Genomic DNA, 16853 nt, shown 5'->3' with positions numbered 1-16853 from the left:
GGGGGTGGCAGGAGCGCTGGGAGACTGAGAGAGAAAGGAGCGAGCAGGGAGGGATTCATGGAAAGCGGATGTTTCTGGAATCTGAAACTTCAGAGAGAAGCCAGCCTGCTGCGCGCTAGTCCTATGAGAAGCAGACTCTGTTTATTGTCCTAATATGGCACTTAAAATAACGCTTTGGGGGTGGAGATGATATCTGTTGGTTATTTCTGCAAAGTCCTGTGTCTCCATTCTCATTCCTTTACTGTATCTTAGTAGTGACAGCTGTCAAACACTTGTGCTCTTTGCTAAACTTTCACGAACCACTCCTATGGACTGTTAAATATTTTGCTGAGCTTCTATCTTCTTGAATTGTGGCAGTATATATGGCCTAATCTCCCTGCAAGCTGATCTGGACACAATGAAGTCTACTCTGAGGACATTTAGTAACCTACGCTTTGGGAGGTGTCCCACAAATCTTGTGTATTTCGTTTTGGTAAAAGACCTGAATGTTCAATTTTAATGTATAAATAGGTTGGAAAAGATTTTAGGATTGCTTGTTTTATTTTCAATGCTGGGGGACTGAACCTAGGACTTTGTATGTGCTAGAAAGAAATCCTATTTACTTATTTATTTATTAAAATGGCCCAAACCTATCAAGAAAACACATTTTGACACCTTCAAAAGAGATTGAATTAAATAAAATAAATAAAAAGTGGCTGTCCATCCACCTATTTTCTATACTATACAATATACTGTTGTACTGTTCTTATCCCTCCTAAAAAAGAGGCAGAGTAAATCAGGTTTGCCAGATATGTCCTGAGAATTCTAGTCATTTCTTCAATAAAACACCAGGTGGAATAACTGCCTGGGACTGGCCTACCCATGAGGCAAGCTAATCTATGTAGAAATACTAAGTAACATGATAGTGCTTACTAGGCATAGCTAAACGTACCCACACACCAAGGCATAACGAATTGTGTGTTCCAGAAGCAATTCGTTGTTCAACTTAATGCACAGTACCTGAGTACTTAATACACAGTACCTAGGCAATAGCTAGCCTGCTTGGAATTCTGTGCTTTACTTGGCATCCCATAGACCACGCCTCCCCCATCCCCCACCCAGTGGCTGTTACTTGTCACTTTATCTTGCTGATTTTTCCTAAACTGTCCTAAAGTTAGAGTGTATCAGAGATTAGACTTTTGGCTCCTTTTAATCTCTTGCCAGTCTTGGTCGTTTGAGACTCTTATCTAATCTCCTGAATTTAAAAACCTTCCACATGCCAACAACACCCACATACAACTCTCTCTCTTATCTATGTGTTTCTAACTGTCATTCCCACTCAGTCTTGCTGTGTGATAAGCATCTTAAACTTACGTATGGAAAAGTAGGTTTGGTTTTTAAATTATGTACTTTTGCACCCATATTGGCATTTTACATGAATGTATGTCTGTGTACTCTGTGTGCATGTGGGTGTGTGCGTGTGCGCAGGTGCGTGTGTGTTTAATGTCTGCAGAGGTATCAGAACCCCTAGAACTAGAGTTACAGATGATTGTGTGTTGCTATGTGGATCTTACAAATCAAACTCTGTGTCCTCTGCATGAGTCCCAGATTCTTGATCTCGGCTTGTTGATGGGCATTCCCCATCCACTTTCCACACGTCAATTAATAATAGCTTTCTTGTCTTTATTTCCTTGTTCAGCATTCTGGATATTATTCACATGTCTTCCTCACACACCAAATGCCCAAGACATTAACTGCTGCTATAGATTTGACCCTCAAAATTAAACTACTGCTTAATTCTATTGGTGTTATTTCAGACCAAGTTGACATTCCTTTTGGTTGACTTATTTCAATAATCTACATACTCATATTCACATCCATGGGCTGATTCATGACCTTGTACCAAATTTAATAAAGTAGCCTGTGCACTCTTGTAAATAGTTTAATGTTTGTTTGTTTATTTTCTTCCTGTCTGTAAAATATGTGAGCCATGTTAAACAATAGCATCTTCCTAATTCTGTTAGCTTGGCTGGCTTCTTTTCTGGTCCTCATATGGAGCAACAATGGTGTTGCCCCTGGACTGTAGTTCAGGCAGCTCTGTCACTGTGAGGATACTGAGAATACTGTTTATTCCGATTTCCTCAGTTTTTCCAGGGAGTTTCCCCCATGCCTCCTCTTTGTGAGAGCTCTTCTGGCTTACTATTTAAGTAACAAGACATTCAGTGCCAAGTCAAAGATCTGAGTTAAATTTCCAGGACCCATGTGGTAGAAGAAGGGAACTGACTCCCACAAATCATCCTCTGGCCTCCATGTGCACAATGGTACACCCCCACACACAACCAAAAGTCTATATTTTAAAGCAGGAAAGATGGAACCCTCCTTCAAGCGCTCATGTTATCTTCCTCCCTTGTTATACTTTTTCTTCCACTGAATTATCACTTTGTAATGTGTAAGTTTGGAAACTGAGAATTGCTGCTTGGGACACTGGAGTCCTTGAACATGCAAGTGGTATATCTCTGTCAAGTTCAGATAATAGTTCCCAACATTGTTTTTATCAGAACAGACATCTAGAGAGAAATAAATGGTTTAATTTTTCTTCTGCCTAAATGATAGGATTCACCTAGTATGTCATACATTGCTCTTTTTCTTTTTACCCACTTCTGAAAGCATTCTGCAGAATACTATCCAAAGTGAACTGGCCCTAAAAATGAAAAGAAAGCGGCAAACACACAAAAATTAAAGTAATTAAAAGAAAAGAGTAATTAAAAAGATACATTAAGCAGCATGCAAATGGACATGCTGTCTCTAGCCTCTCAAAACAAGTAAGTAAAATGGAAAATGTGAGATTAACACCAATATGACTATTGTCACTAAAGGATTTACTATAGGACAGGCACATGCAAGTGCTTACATTATTTATTTATTTTTTATGGCCAATGTATGTTAAAGGACCTTGCTGTTAATATGAACTCAGGGAATAAATTACTACAAATATACAAAAAAGATAATTTTAAATCAGCAAAATCCACTGAAGTTATCTTAAGTGACTTTTTCAAACTGAAGCTCCTGGGTTTGGAGGCATTTCTGTCCAAGTTCAGATGCTGTGTGAACTCAGTTGCTGTGGGAAGGGTTGTTAGTGTGCCTTTTTTCTTCTGATCTAGGGGCAGAGCCACTCCTGCTCCAAATCATCATGGTGATGTTAATAATGAATGCCGCTAAGACACATTCTGGCACTTATGAATGATCATAAAAATACTCTTATGAGTTAGACAATCATAAAATATTGACTGATAGGAGGATTAGAGGTATAGAGTCATTTTAGCTGTTTCCCTTTTAAAGTCAGACATGATATCTTAATCTGAATTTATGTAACTTACTCTTCATTGTTTTCTTTAAATTGATCAAAAGAGAGAAATTGGTCGAGAGGACAACTGACACCTTCCTTGTCATGATATTTATTATCAAATGACTCTCTAAATGTCGTTATAGAGAGACACATGATCTACTGTTTCTGACATACTCTAAGGCTCACCTAATATCTACAACTTGGGTTGTTTTGATCTTTCAAAACTGATGATCTAATTGAAGGAATTTACTCCATGATATAGGGGAGGGGAAGATATAGTTAATGACCATGATTTGATGAGTCTTAGTTACATTTGCTCTAAGAAAACATTCCAGACTGCATGGATTGAAGAAGACACATTTATTCCTCAGAGTTCAGGAGACTAGAAAGTTCAGCCTCAAAATGCCAGCAAATTTGACTCTTGGTGAAGACATTCTTAGTGGCTTACACACAGAAGCTTCTTTTCTGTATCAACACAATGGTAAAGGGAGAGACATAGAGAAGGAAGGAGCGTAAAAGAGTAAGCGTGAGAGAGTATGAGAGCAAGAGCAAGGGACAGGTTTGAGTCCTTATTCTCATCAATGAGGCTCTAACTTCACATCTTCATCTAAACTTGGTCACTTCTCAAATGCCTTGCTTCCAGAATACAGGTGATTAGGAATTAGACATGTGAACCGTGGTGACCTAATACACACAGTTGGTCCATAGTTTATTGCTAAACAGAAAATTCTCTACCTAAACTTAAGAACTTTTAGTAAATACTACTGATACAAATGGCAATGCCCACACCCAACCCTTGTCCTACTCTGCCTGCTGGCCATTAGGTCACAAGAGCAGGAGAGCTGTTCCTGACCCTCATTGACTTCAGCACTTAGGAGCGCAGGCCCTGCTCCTCACCTGGGCAACACAGTAGAGCTGATCCGGGTGGATGGAGTGCTGGTAAGTCAGCCTGAGAGCTTGAGTGTGGTAGAACTGACCCCATCCCTCTTTTGCTGGATGGCATGGGCAAGGGAGAGATGCTTTGAGTTCGCTCACACCAACATCTATTCCATCTATGATATACTCGAGCACATGAAAGAGTTGGTCCTGCAGATCCAAAGCTGTAAGATCTTCCTGACACAGTGCAACAACAGGATATCCAAAAGGCATCCCAGTGAAGATCCAGTATCGAGAAAGTAGCAGACACCAGAGGGCTCGAAATAGACCAATGACTCATTGTGGTAAACAGTCGCAAGTAAAGATGTGTGGACAAAAGGGTAGACTTTATGACACACTATGACACACCACAGCTTCCACAGCAAGAAGCTTTTTGTTTGCTTTTTTAGTTTTATTCTATTTTATTTTGTTTTCATATACTCCATGAAGAGAGGATATGAAGGGATGGGGAAAAGAGTGGGATTGGGGTTCATTATTTGAAATACAGAAAGAATCAACCAAAAATTCTAAAAAAATTGGCAATGCTGATATCTGAGTACATGCCCCATTCATGTAGGGGAGCAGGGGATTATGTGCATGTATGTATGTATAAGTCTTTGCATTCATGTGGGAGCATGTGTGTACGTGTGTGTGTGTGTGTACGTGTGTGTGTGTATTAGAGATAGAACTTGACTTTGTGCATCTTTTTCCATCACCAGATCTTCATTCACCTTATTTTCTGAGGAAGGATCTCTCCTTGAGCCTAGAGCTCATGGAGTTAGCTAGTTTGACTAGCTGCCTTTCCCTAGGTATCCTTTCTCTACCTTTGTAACACTGGAATGCCAGGTGAGCTGCCATATCTGAACTCTGATCCCCCAGTTTAAGTGACAACTACTTCATGCACTGAGCCATGTCAATGGGCTTCAACATTCATTTCTAGATGGTTCACTGGGAATATATATATTTCTTGAGGTTTTAATTATCGTCTAGAGTTTATCTACCCTATCCACTTCTGTAATTTGTTTTTTGAAATACTCAGAGTTCTCCAACTACTTTTTGCGGCCTAAAACCTTACCACATAATTTGGCTCAGGTTATACATGCTGCTTTCTCTACCTTTCATAATTGTTTTTTCACTTAACTCACACTACATAAACTTTTGACACAGCTATAATCTAACCTTGATAAGTATGAGATCTGTGCCAACAATGGTAGAAGAACAGAGCCCCTTAATGGGGAAGCTATCTTGTGACATATGCAAGGAATTGTAGGAAAGATTTTCATTGACAGTTTCTTATCTGATATCATTTACTATCTTAAATTTCCAGCTATTGAAACTTAGATCATATATAATGATCTAATTTTCAATAATCTATTTCTTTGTTCCACAAAGAAATATTAAATGTTTAAAATAGCAAATATGCTAACTACACTATCTGAGTCATGATATGATATATTCATCTATTACATTGTATCCCATATATATGCATCATCTCGATTTGTCAACTACAAGTAAAATAAAATTTTAAATTTTTTCCATATTTTATACTTAATATAAAAAGCAATATATGTGTAGCTTCTGGAAGTTCAGAGCATTCCATTTAAATAATCCTAATGCTGAATGGTACTTACAAATGATGAAAATGTAACTTTATCGTGAAAAGTCACATCCTTCATTATTGGGGGGGTTGTCTCCCCAGTACATTCTATCATATACACTCTATGCTTAGAGTGCTTTCTACTTGCTGCATCCTGTTGGCTTGTAGATCATCTTCATCTTCTGGCTAACTAGTTTATGGCCTCATATGTGATTATATAACATTCTATCTAAGAAATAATGCTATAATAAGTACACACATCCCAATGAACGTTTATATCATTGTAATTTAAGGTCACTGAAATGCTGTCAATCATACCTCAAAGAAAGGCCTCCTGAAGCAGTTGTGAAAGACAAAGTCTGAGGTTTTGTGGTACAGATAATCATTGGTATATAATTTATTTGAGAGATGTGCTTTCTCTGCTTCATCTTGATGTTCAGAGACTATATGGTATTTTGCTTTTTGAGGGACTGAAAAGTCATTCTCTCTCATTTCCCAGATGTAACTGGAATATCGCATAGGATGCTTGAATATTTCCTTGAGGAACTTATGGACACAGTGGAAATATAAACAACTATTAGGTGAGCAGGGTGTAGGACTAAAGACAGACTTGGAATACAACACAGAACTGTGCTTCAGATAGAGCCTTGGGTCCAAGGTCAAGATTCCACATTTATTAGCATTATAACATTGAGTCCTTTCTGAACACCAATATCCACATTTCAGAAATGCCTCTTCCTCTTACTTGAAGACCTACAGTAATTTTGTTAATTTTCAAGTTAATACAGATTATGTAAAAATGTCAGAGAGCCTAAATGGCACTCCAGAACCTTCATTCTCATGGAGGCATACCTATGTTCACAACCTAGGGAGCAATGTGTCTATTTGAGCATGTTGACAAGATTCATCATAAAGTTTATCATATGGTAACTACTCAGAAAAAAATCAACATTGAAAGAAAGGTGACAGAGGGCTACAGACTTAAGGTAGGTGACTTAAGGCGATGTCTGGGGAAAGGTCTCTCCTAAATAATGTTTAGGTGAAGCTTAGAAAAAAAGAGAACATCAGCAAGAGTTTTCTTTCCTAGCCTGCTCAGCACTGAGTCTCCATCCAAAAAGAATCTCATTTTTAATTCAAACAATATGTTTTCTTCTTTAATTTATTCACAAAAGCAGGAATATTTGTATATGAGAGAAACAACTTTTAATACTATTACAATTTATTACTTTTATAAACATACACAGAAACAAAGAGAGAGATAGAGACAGAGAGAAAGAAAGAAAGAGAGAGAGCAAAAGAGAGAGAGAGAGAGAGAAAGAGAGAGAGAGAGAGAGAGAGAGAAAGAGAAAGAGAGAGAGAGAGAGAGAATGTACTCATAAATTCACTCTTCACAAAAAAAAAATATAATTTGAAACTCAAACTATATTGGGAGAAATTCACAAATTAGCCAAGGTGAAATAATTGTTTTCATTTTCTTACGTTTTTCCATGAGGCCCAACACATGCTGAGATGAGGAAATCTGACCTCCCACACGTGTTTTCTATGAGGAATATGTTTGCTGCACAGACACCAAGTTAAAAGCAAGCTGCGCTCCCTTGTGCTCAGAGGTAATTTGGAAAAGCAGCCAGAGGAGCCAGGATTGCTATTTCCCAGGCTGCTTTAACCATTGACAGACTATTTATACATCCACTGTAGAGATGCTCGGTGAGCTAGACACCCCAGAGGATACGGAGGAAACACGTCATACGGATTATGTTATCCTTGCTCACATGCTCTAACAATGTCATAACTGTGTTCAATTTAAACAGCTTTTAGAGCATTCCATCTAATGTTTGAGTCTAAGGGCACTTCCCTTATCCACATGTCTCATCAAGAACACCTTGGTCAAACTTGCCCTTCACTGTTACTTGAGTCCAATTAAGGTGATACTATCTGTCCAGTGTACTGATAAACTCACTCAGGTATCACCTCCTGATAAATAGCCAAGTGTCTTAATGAGGTCAATGTCACTAGTTGTCTGAGTAACTTTTATCTATTTGATTTTGCAAGCTAAATGTTTACACTGGCCAGTCTCACTGAAAGAACTACCGCTGAATGTGTAGTGAAAATTATCCTTGTATACTTCTATTAACAGAAGGTATTAGGAGAAATTTCAAATTCTTTCTGTAAATTTTACTATGGAATAAACAAAATGAAATGGTTGCTATTTCAAATGGACAAAGTAAAGTTTATGTTTGAGAAAAAAATCTTCTTCACAGTATTTTTATTGGACTTGTACTCTGAATGTGGTATTAAATGCTGTGGATGGCAACGGGCTAGTTCTGGGACCAACACCCCACGTACTCTGAATGTGGTATTAAATGCTGTGGATGGCAACGGGCTAGTTCTGGGACCAACACCCCAGCCTCCTGTGTTCTCTGCAGGTGTTAGCTCTACCTCTTGCCATTTTCTCAGATTCTAGAAGCTTTACAGGCATCCAAGTACAACCCAAGCTGGGATGAGTCTCTTTACCACAGTTGCTCTTTCAACCTTGAAACGCTAATATTGCTCCGTACTTGCTGACCAGTTTGGATTTGGGAATGAGATCTTGATTGGAGATATTACTGGAGAATGTGTAAGTGTAGAACATATTGTCAGTGGTTCCACTAGGCAAATATCCTTTGGACTTTAAATAGTGTATTCCTCTTAAATTAAATCTTCTTATTATATATTTCTACTGAAAGCTTAAAGGACTGTATGTTGTTTTTATTTTTAAAGCAACTAATGTTTTTACTAAAATAGAGTTACTAGTCCCTTCTGGTTCTCTTATGCTCCTGAACACAAAGGTCGAGATTAGTACATCTTTGTGGACAGTTTGGGCTGATGTAGCGCATCATGGTGGGAAGACATGGGTTGACTGGAGGTTGAAGAAACTGCACTCAGAAGCAGAGGTGGCACATAAGAAACAGAAACTGAATATAAACTCAGAGGTCCTTCCCCACTGAGCCATTTCCTCCAGTAAGACCTACCTTCTAAAGGTGTCACCAACTTTCACACCTGCACCATTATCTGGGAATCAAATGCTAGAACATGCAAGCCAATTAGATACGATTCACCTTTGAACCACAATGTCTACAAAACTCAATCATGCCAAGGAAATTCAAAACTGAAGATTCTTTCATAATGAAAACTGATGTCAAACTGTGACCCTCCTACAGCTGAGAGCTGATTCTTCAGACCCAGCCTTGCAACAGATAGCCACGCCTCTCTGCCCACCTCCTGCTAATTGCCACGCCTCTCTCCAAGTGCCAGTTACGCCAGAAGTCCCGCCTCCCAAGACTGAAGATGAAGCTGCTGATTGGGCCAAGTTGCTGATGAACTTGGGGGAGGGGTTTTGCTTTACCTATGTACCTGTTTACTTGAAACAAAGAGAATTCAATGAATGATGGTGGACTGAAAGCACACCATGTGTTGGTCTAATTTTTTCAAACCCTTCCCGCATTTCCGGTACCCTTAATTTTCAGGCCCTTTGACTCCCATTCCAGACAACCCATTTGTATGAGTGACTGCAGGCAGCCACATCAAACATTTATCATTATGCTTTTGCACACATATATTTTTTTGTACCTAAAGCTCTTTTATTGAGATGTAACAAAGAACAACATTCAAAGAGTATTTCTGCCTCTTAATATTTTTTGACTAGTTCCTGGTTTTGGATAATTTGAGTAATATTACTCAAGAGTCTAGGTTAATGCTAGTAGCTGCCTGTAAATGAACGCCAGTCATTTGTATGAGACAATTGGAAAATAGTGGTGGTGGTGGTGGTGATGATGATGATGATACAATGATGATAACAATGATGATGATCTTTAACACCATGCTCATGGTAGCTATATCCATTAAATGTGACCATTATTGGTTATTTATTTATTTATTTATTTATTTTTGGTTTTTCAAGACAGGGTTTCTCTGTGTAGCCCTGTCTGTCCTGGTACTCACTCTGTAGACCAGGCTGGCCTTGAACTCGGAAATCCGCCTGCCTCTGCCTCCCAAGTGCTAGGATTAAAGGCATGTGCCACCACCGCCCAGCAATGACCTTTATTGTTAAAAGGTCTATGCTGTCCCCTGTGCCATGTGTCCACTGACATAACAAGTGCTTTATGCAATGTCATCATTGATTCATTGAAGCTAACTTCAGCTCTGTATTAGCATGTGCTTGAAGTCTCAGTAACTGAAACAACTTTATGACTACTAGCCAAAATTTACTTATTTATCATATGTTGACATAAGAAAGAGACCAACTTCTTCAACAAATTGAAATTAAGTCATTTGAATTGATTCTTCCTAAAGCCAAGTGGTGGCCATTCTATACTAATAACTCAACCCAGGCCCCAGCTCCTCCTTCCTCATACCAAGGGCACTAAACTTAAGACAGATTTAAAATACATACATAAATGTTATGTTGGGGGTAAGATTCATTTTTTTCTCATGGGCTTTAAATCTTATTGAAATGATGAAAAAGGAGTGTGTGAGTAGAATTTTGAAAACAGCTTACAGCTTTTAATGTTAAAACTGAGATGACACAGTTACAGTCTTCACAAACTACAATTGAGTGACTTCTGACCCTTTCTATATCCGGTCCCAAGTGTTCCTCATTCTAACTGTAAAAGCATGGAGGAGGGGAATAAGACCCACATTTATAAGAATTTTGCTTCTGGCAAGAATCCTTTTAAAGAATTCACTTCCTGGCTCATGGTTTACATGACCTGTCATCTCTGGCTTTTTTTTCTCCCTCCCTACTCCCCATAACTTTTTAAGCTTCAAGTTGGGCGGCTTCCTGTCTCCGTTCTCTATTTTCATATCCTTGGGAATGGAATCTGCTAGAAACTGAATTGTTAGGCCAGTGTTCATACACACTCCCATCCATCTACCACAGACGTCCATATCAACCACCACTGATTTAGAGCTAGCATAATTAACTAATTAAGAAGTAAAAATGTTTCTTAAAGTATTACTGAAGTTCATTGCTAAATATGGCCTTTGGTGGTCCTTGCATTTTCAAGTAATTGTTTTCAAAGATAAGCTTATGCTAAGGTCTAATTTTCTTCTGTGGTGTAGAAATGTTTCTATAGCTAATTAAAGGATTCGTTTCTTTCACTGTTTCTCATATGAGTTCATATTTCTTGTATTCCATTATTTTAATCATCATACAACAGGAATTATCACACTGAGAAATCAAATGCATGAAGAACCATTTTCAATTATTTTTCCTGTCAGGAAATAGAAACACTTTTTTAATAAAAATCAAGAAAAAATAGATTAGTTCACTTCAATGTTAATTTGTAAGTTCTCTGCATCCTTGAAACTTTACAAACACACAAGACAATGACTTTGATAAATATGGAAAAACATGTTAGAGGATTTCTTTAAAAAAACTGAATAGAATTTCTAAGTACCTTGAGAATATTAAAATAAAGATAAAATTACATACTTCTTTTACAAAAATTAAAGCTACAGGGAAAGAGCTACCATAAATTGTTCTTGAAATCATATTCATTTTTTTTTTTATCCACATCAGTTAGAGCCAAAGGCTTTGGGTCACAATGAGACTCATAGAGTACAAAACTGCCAATTATGTTATTGGTGAGAGAAGAGATGACTCTTGCCTTGTTTGGCATTTTAATTGCCATCTTCTTTGCTTGATATTTGATTCACATTATGTTTCCTTGTTTCTATTTCTCATTTCATGTGCCTAGTGATAGAAAAGCCCACTGGAGATGATACTTGTAGCCAACTGAAACTCTTTATTTCAACTTCCCACGTAGGGCTACACTCAGACATTTCAGACCCAAATGTAGCACTGCCTATTTAGAGTAAGGTTTTTGTAAGGATAAAAACAATAACCTGATATCTTTGTTTGGCCAGTGCAGGGGAAGATGTTGCACAAGCAGGTAGTTTAACAGAAGCTAAGATACGTTACTTGGCTATTCTTGACCTCAAGTTCCTAGAATAGAGTTGGGCAATATTCCAGGGGGCTTTGCATCAAGGAGGTCAAACACAGTGTAACCTCAGCAAGAACCCAAGATGCAGACACCTCTGCACTGTCTTGCCCTTGCACAGTTGTCAGATTTCCCAGTCATGTTCCTGAAAAAGAACTCCACATTCCTTTATGAACAACTTGATTATTGTCATTTTGCTTCGTAGGCCCAGTTTTGTCAAGATATCTCCAGATTTGTTGACTTAAATGCCTCTGACTGGGGATGTCTCTGGGCATTATTTTAGTAGGCTATTTTTTCCCAGAAGGAGTTGAGTGGTCATATAATTCCTGTCTCTGACTCCCTAGGGATGGGACAGTTGAGGAGCAGAATTCAGGTCTCCTGGCTCAGCAAGTACTTTGCTCATGGGATCATTTTAACAGCCACCAAAACCAAGTTTTTGACAGAAGCAAGATGTATGATCTATAAGACAATTAGTAGAAATAAGGATGAGCGAAGCTTCCTGAGACAAGACAAAGGCCTGACCATCTTTTGACTACTTCATAGTTTTGTCTGATTCTGCAAACTCTTTTCATTGGATGGTGAACTGTATCAAGATATTCTTCGTGCCTAAATTCAATGGACAATTCAGACTTCACATTTGCTATTTTATGAATGATTTAAGATATTTAATGTTGTCATATGCCATTCTTGCATTGTATATATTCATGTGTTCATACTTTTATTATAACTTCTTTAAATGTTTTTTCTTTTTTTAAATATTTCACTTTTTCTCTTAATTTTCCTGGATCAATCAGTCATTTCTTGTAGTAGTTAAATTTCAGATTGTACCTTCATTTCTTTGGTAAATTTTGTTTCTTTCAAAATTACCATTCTTATTTTTTCTTTCTCTCTCTATATAAATAATCACACATCATAAACTTGTATAAACTACTGATAAAAACTTAAGCATGATTGTAAATGACCTCTCTCTGTCTGACTGAGTTATGCCAAGGTCATCTGAAAATAGACTTGCTGGAAATTACTTATAATGTTGTCTTTAATTTAACAATTTCTACCCATTAAACTTTATAACCTCATTACGGATAAGGCTCTATTCACTTTATGTTTTACTATTATGCAGTAATTTACATGTAGTAATAATACCTCAGTTATTTGTTCTATGTTGTAAGTTATTAAACAACATAAGAGATGAAGTAAAATTCTGAAATCACTATCCATATGTTTGAGTTATTTGTAAAAATATTATAGAAGTGCAAAGTGTACTCTTTCTCAAAACCTTGATAACGTCTAGGGACTCCATTTCTTTGATGGATAGAAACTTTTTGCATATGAAAATCCATTATAGATTTTATTTTCTATTAATAGTCTAATCATATTCTTTAAAGGAGAATCTTCTATTGAAATTGACGCTTTCATGCTTAATTATAAAATTTCTCTCTGCATAGTAGTTTTATAATACACTCCATTCAACTATGGCATTGTTCTGTTTATAGTCTCATTAGAGTGACGTTTTAACGTTAACATGTTTATATTATATAACCGTTTATATAATATATGTATTATATACATGATTACATTAGTCATAATATATAATCAAATACATAACTATAATAATATTGGTCTCATTTTTTATGTGTTTCACGTTTCTTTAGCTGTTACAGACTGGAAATGTAATGTCTCCATAAATGTATTAAGGCCTGGGTGATACTATTGAGAGATGATTGGATAATAAGAATGATAAGTTAATCAGTGAACAAATCCATCAATGAGTTCAGAGCTGATATGACTGATAGCGGGTTTGGTCTATTTGGAGGAAGTAGCTTATGGAGTGGGAGAGTATGCCTTCAAAGTGCTCTGCAATATTCAAACTTTTCTTTTCACTAGATTTCTGTATCCAGGGTCCAACAGCGTTGCTCCTGCATGTCACCATGTCATCACAGCCCCAGAAATGACTGTATTAGACAGAGCACCATGAACTGAAACCATATGCCTCTGATAATAGATTCATATGCTGATAAAACAGGGTAACTTGGAAATACTACACATTCAAAATGATTTAATACAAAAGCCTACCAAATAACAGTTTAATAACACTGCACTGCAGAACAACAGCCACTTACCTACAGGCTGTGAGGCTGTGTGGGAGCTTCAGCATGCTACATCAACAGACTCTCACCCAGCAATGATCACACCAGAGAGGATGTGTATTCAGAGATTCTACTGGGCTCCTAACATTTTTTACCATTGTTACAGAGATTCATTATAGGTAGTGACCCACCCTTCTTGACTGAGTCATTAAATCCAAATACTCACAGTAAATTGATTATATTGTAAATAAAAATACATTTAACATAACTAAAATACCAACACTACAGACTCACACTGATGGCATCACAGAGACTGAGGATGACTGTGAATTGTAACTCACAAGTGCTATTGAGTGTCATCAGAAGGACTATTGTGGCATATCAGAATCACCCAGGAATATGTCAAAATTCAAAACCTGAAATATGTTTTCTATTGTATTTGTGTTACTTTGGCATCATCATGAGTTAGGAAAATCTGAAGTTAAAATATTACCATTTGAGAATATCTGCATGATATATATATACATATATATGTATATATACATATATACATATTATATTATATACATATATACACATATATAATTCCCTTAAAACCATATTTTCAAATTCATCCCTAACTTACTTATAACAAATTTAAATGGTTTTTTCTTTAGTATACTATAATTTTGGAAGTTAGTTTTTATATTATTTGTAGACTTTTCTATTATTATTTATTTCTTTAGTGCTTTCTCAATTCTTTGTTTTTAGACTTCTATTGGAAATATATTTGCCTTTATTTGGCTTCAGGACCCCTTACATTCAATTTTTTTGCTTCTCATTGTTATAATATTTTGTGGATTCTCAAGATTTTTTCCCTTTATATTCTCTTTGTCACGAATATCTATGATCTACCTGTCTGTCTGTCTATCTATCTGTCTGTCTGTCTATCTGTCTCTCTCTCTCTCTCTTCCTCTCTCTCTCTCTCTCTCTCTCTCTCTGTGTGTGTGTCTGTATCTTTCTGACTGTCTTTCTTTTGGTTTTTCAAGGCAGGATTTTTCAATGTTGTCAAGGCTATCCTGGAACTTGCTCTGTAGACCAGGCTGGCTTTGAACTCAAAGATCTGCTTACCTCTGCTTCCCAATTATTGGGATTAAAATTCTGAGCCATCAATTTCTAGTGAATGTTATTAAAAATAAATAAAGGAGGGAGTCAAATCCCTTGGAACTGGAGTTATAGGCCATTTTTAGCCAGCCAACTGATGTAAGTGCTGGGAACTGAACTCTGGCCCTGTTCAAGAGCAATATATGCTCTTAATTGCAGATGACTCTTCACCCCTTCTTGTATATTCCTAAGTCCAATATCAGTCAGTCACTGACAGACTATTTTCCATTTCATGGTTTCAGTTTAATAATATTGATTTGAACTTTCTATCTTTTTAAGTTGCCCTTTTTGTTTTTATTCAAAGTTCTGCATTAGTAGCTTCCTTCTGGTAGCAATTTATCAATTACACATTCTAAACTTACCTCTTACATTATTCTGTTATCTTAAGTTGTGAGAAGTTTCTCTTTCCATGGGACTGTTGATTTTGTTAATGTTCACTGCTTCTCCTGTGAGTCCAACTATTTCCCCTGTCCTGCTGAAAATTCCCACTCTGCTTTATTGTGGAAGTGTTCCTAGAAGGCTTTCTGTTGCCTACTAAATAGCTAAGAATTACTGCACCCACTCCAGACTGGTCACCTTTTGATTTTGATTTTGAGTTTGAGTTTGAGTTTTAACAGCATATGACAACACATATTTAGATGCAATCACCTACAACAATTTGTCTTTAAGTCTTAAATTCTTTTCCACAAAATTCCATGAATAGAAACTGATAACCAGGTTTTTTTTCCTGTACCATTTTCAGGTCCATGACACCCCTTCTTTTCACTTGCTTTGGTGAGTCAATCAGTCATCCTCTATTGGTTTCGAGATTGCCTTCTTCAGGAGAGCAGGAGCTCTGGGGATGTTGTAGATGGTTGTTTTTTCTAGAACTAACCTCCCCTCTCCTCCCCTTTCCTTTCTCTTCTCCTTCTTCCTCTCCTTCTACTTCTCCTCCCCCTCACCCTCCCTCTTCTCTCTCTCTCTCCTTTTTAATTTTCCTTCCTTTCCCTCTGTTGGATTTGTTCATTATTCTCCACATTGAAGGATGTGCTAAGGACAACATGTTACTTAGCATCTCTTAACTCATTTTGATGGCGTGGTTTCAACATATTCTCAACGTTTATTCCTTTTCTCAACTTCGGTCTTCTCCAATGTATACCAAACACACAGACCCAAGCCTTACTTAAAGAATATTTATTAGTAAAATACAAACCTTATACCTACCTGTGTTGATTTTTATCTAACCTAATCTGTGAGGAAATTTTACTATGGAGATAGGTGTATAGAATCCAACTCACATACAACATATTTATAAATAAAGAATGTTATGGCTCTTTAACTGTTAAAGAAGTCCTAAGAAAGTCAGGCAATGGTCACCTCCACAAGAATCTTTTGTAGGTATAAAACTAAGTATCCACATCAAACTAATGGTCAGCAGTTGCTGCCTCTCAAAAAAACTTCAGTTGTATCTGATGAACTCTGAAGCAAATTATCCCGTGTCTAAAAGACTAAGTTTATACATTGTTCGAAAATTATTTCTAATGTTACCAACTCCAACTCTTTTTTTTTGTTTGTTTGTTTTGTTTTTGTTTTTTGGTTTTTCAAGACAGTTTCTCTGTATAGCCCTGGCTGTCTTGGAACTCACTCTGTAGACTAGGCTGGCCTCGAACTCAGAAATCTGCCTGCCTCTGCCTCCCAAGTGCTGGGATTAAAGGCGTGTGCCACCACCGCCTGGCTCAACTCCAACTCTTTATCATTTATTCCAAAAGAAGAAAAGAGTGAAGTGTCTGAGCTAAAATTATTTTAGTTTGTCCTGTGTGAACCAGGTT

At 37.1% G+C, this 16853-nt stretch overlaps 1 long non-coding RNA gene across 1 annotated transcript in view; it reads left to right on the top strand.

Annotated features, from left to right (window-relative positions):
- The window catches only part of LOC116094000, a 9219-nt gene extending 153 nt beyond the window's left edge, over window positions 1–9066 (top strand). The window contains exons 2-6 of the long non-coding RNA XR_004119918.1: window positions 4150–4264; window positions 4960–5086; window positions 6337–6418; window positions 7330–7444; window positions 9035–9066. This is a non-coding gene — a long non-coding RNA (uncharacterized LOC116094000). The remainder of the gene's footprint in view (window positions 1–4149; window positions 4265–4959; window positions 5087–6336; window positions 6419–7329; window positions 7445–9034) is intronic.
- Window positions 9067–16853: the final 7787 nt, after the last annotated feature.

This window comes from Mastomys coucha, unplaced genomic scaffold, assembly GCF_008632895.1.
Source record: "Mastomys coucha isolate ucsf_1 unplaced genomic scaffold, UCSF_Mcou_1 pScaffold16, whole genome shotgun sequence".
NCBI lineage: Eukaryota > Metazoa > Chordata > Mammalia > Rodentia > Muridae > Mastomys > Mastomys coucha.
This window is presented reverse-complemented; position numbering and strand designations above follow the sequence as displayed.